Here is a 3,157-nt window from a genome sequence, read left to right on the forward strand (position 1 = left end):
ATCTAGGCTTTTCAGTAAATTTCCATCCTCAAATGACCATTCACAATCTTGTCCCTACATTTGAGCCTATCACCCAGCTAACAAAGAATAAAAAAAGATTAGGAAATGACTAAGAGAAACTTTCAATCCCTATTTCTCTTCTTTTGCCTTTGTTAATAGAAGGTCAATACCTTACTCTTATGCCTCTGAAAATAACAGCAAATCCATTAATAAGGAGTTATGATCATAATGGTAAATGTGATTATCATATGAGAGCAATTAGCCACTCGACTGAAAAATGCAAATAGTTGAAGGAAAAGGTTGGAGATTTCATCAAAAATGGTATTTTAACTTTAGAACTTATAAAACATTAGAAGTTGACTCTATCCAATTGTAAAATGTGAGAAGTTGAAATGTGAAAAGAAGTCTCAAGTTTTGAAAGATCAAGATAAGATAATTTTTTTTTGAACCTTTGACCTTTTGTGTATGCCATGTGCTTAGTGTCCCTAGGAGTTATTTAAATTAATCTTATTAGAATTTATTTTGGAAGAAATGAATGGTTTGGATTTTTCTATGAAATTTTATCTTTATGTATTTGTTTGAATATAAGTCCCATGTAATTAATTTCCAAAATCATAAAATGAAAAATGCTTTATAAAAAAAGAATAAAAAAAAAGAGAAAAAAAAAGAAAGGGAAGAAAAAAGAAAGATAACAAGAAGTTTTCTTTTGTAATAAAAGATAGAAAGAGCCTCGAAGTAATTGATGATTACTATTAAAAAATAAAACTCATCCAATGCCTTCACACCTTTCCTTGATCACTTCTATGTTTCAATCATTTTGAATGCTTTACTCACCAGTCATAATCCTTAAAGGGGAATGAACTTCAACTTGCAAACCTTATCATGATTTGATATATTGAGATAATAATGTTTTCTTGAGCAATGAACAAAAGAGGCCAATTTTGAAAAATCATTTTAAATTTTAAAAACCAAGCAAGATACGCTTTCAAATTTGTAATTGGTAATTCAATGTGTGTCAAAATTTTACTAATATGATTGAACCATACAAATTTTTCCAATGACTGTAGACATGAAAAATGCCTGGACTTTTTCTGTCTAGTAGCCCTTGTTTCACATTTTAAGGTACATTGACTAAAAAAAAAACATCCTTCTCACCTTAGATAATTTCTTTCATGCCATAATACCTTTTTCCCTTTATTTTACTAAATGGAGTTTCCTTTGAACTGTGAGATCAAATTTGGAACATCACATATAGGGTTGGCATCGGGTCGGGTTCGGGGCGGGTTTTGCTCGCCCCGAACCCGACCCGACCCAATCCGAAATTAATAAAATATTATTTTTTAAATATAAATATTTAAAAATATCATTATATAAATATATATAATTAAAAAATTAAAAAATTAATTAAAAAAATTATTTATATATATATCAGGTCGGGTAGGGTCGGGTTTGCCTAAAACCCGACCCCGACCCAACCCCGACTTTATCTTCATGCTACCCGACCTGACCCCCGATTTTCAAAAAAAAAAAATCGACCCTAAAAAATCGGGTCGGACCGGAACCCGTCGGGTACGGATTTTTTTGCCGTCCCTAATCACATATAACTTGATTGTCATCATCATAAGAATTTTAAATGTAAAACAAGATGGGGCATCAGTCACATAAAAATAATTGATGGTTATAACAAAAAAATAAAGAAAAAATAAAAACAAAAAGAAGTATTTTATCTCTTTCTTCAAATATTTACTCTTCTAACTATGTGATCGTGTTTGAAATGATGAATGACCATCTTTCTCTATCTTTCGTATATAGAAAAATTATCTACTTGCTACTTATTTGAACCTATTAATTATTTTATTCCAAAATAAGCCCCAGCCAAGGATTATCTTTTACATTGGGAGCAAAATAAGGATATCTTTAAGTGCCTAACTTCAAGAAAAATATTTAATATTGAAAGCGTCTAGCATGCACCTCAAAGATGAAATTCGAGGTAAAAAGTGAATGAAGCTTCAATTAGAATCTTAGAAATTTAAGAAAGGAGAATGCTAAAGTTGAAGTCAAATGTTATAAAAAAAAAGAGTAAAAGAAAAAAAAGACATGCATCTCGGAGATGAGAGTTTAGGGCAAAAAGTGAATGAAGCTTCAGTTAGTATCTCAAGTAAAAGAAAAAAGAAAAGAAGATAGAATTCAAGAAAGAAGAATGCTAAAGTTGAAGTCAAATGTTATAAAAAAAAAAGTGAAAAAGGAATACATGCACCTCAAAGATGAGAATTCGAGACAAAAAGTGAATTAAGTTTCAGCTAGAATTTTAACAAAAAAAAAAAAAGATAGGATTCAAGAAAGTAGAATGCTAAAGTTAAAGTCAAATGATTTTTCTTTTAAAAGAGCATAAAAAGAAAGATACATGACTTTTCATCTAAAGAATGCTTCACAAGATCCTTGGCCTAATTACCTTAAATAACATATTTTGAGCCTATTTATCCATTCTTTCAAAACCTTGAACCTTGGCCTACATTACGTACCTTGAAAAGTCCATTTTGATCAAATGTAGACACTTGAATTGAAGAGCTATGTCCTTGAAAATTTATATATACCTATTAGTATTTGGTAACATTTTACCAAATTCCTCATTGTTAGAAAATATAGTTTTAAGGTGAAAACCCAAAAAGGGTAGTTTAGAGCTGAGCCACTCTTGAAGCCTAAAAGAATTTTAGAAATTCTAAGGTTCTATCTAGAATAGAAAGTCTCAAATGCAAAACCTTTTGAAAAACCAATACCTATTAAAGACCTTATATTTCATCAAACAATGAAAATAAAAAGCCTAGCCTTTTTCTTTTCCCAAATCTTTTTTGAAAAATAATGGCTAGTTTTGATGCATATTGAAGTATCACATTAAGCCATGTTTGATTTTCAATAAAAGAAAAGTGTTTTAGAAAAATTATCTCTTTCGTGAGCCCAAGAGAAATCCTTGCAACCCTTGTCATGCCTTTCTTGAGATATGCTCACTAATGAAAAGAATTGAATTATTGATTGCACCCATCCATAATTATTTTAAATAGTAATCATTAATTTTCAATAGATTCAAAAGTCATGAGTTTTTAACTTTTCTCATGGATTATAAAGATACTTTATGTGGGGTAACTTTCTGATCACTTTT

This window comes from Durio zibethinus, chromosome 5 (genome assembly GCF_047325235.1).
Source record: "Durio zibethinus cultivar Kanyao isolate XHJ-2024 chromosome 5, ASM4732523v1, whole genome shotgun sequence".
In the NCBI taxonomy this organism is placed as follows: Eukaryota; Viridiplantae; Streptophyta; class Magnoliopsida; order Malvales; family Malvaceae; genus Durio; species Durio zibethinus.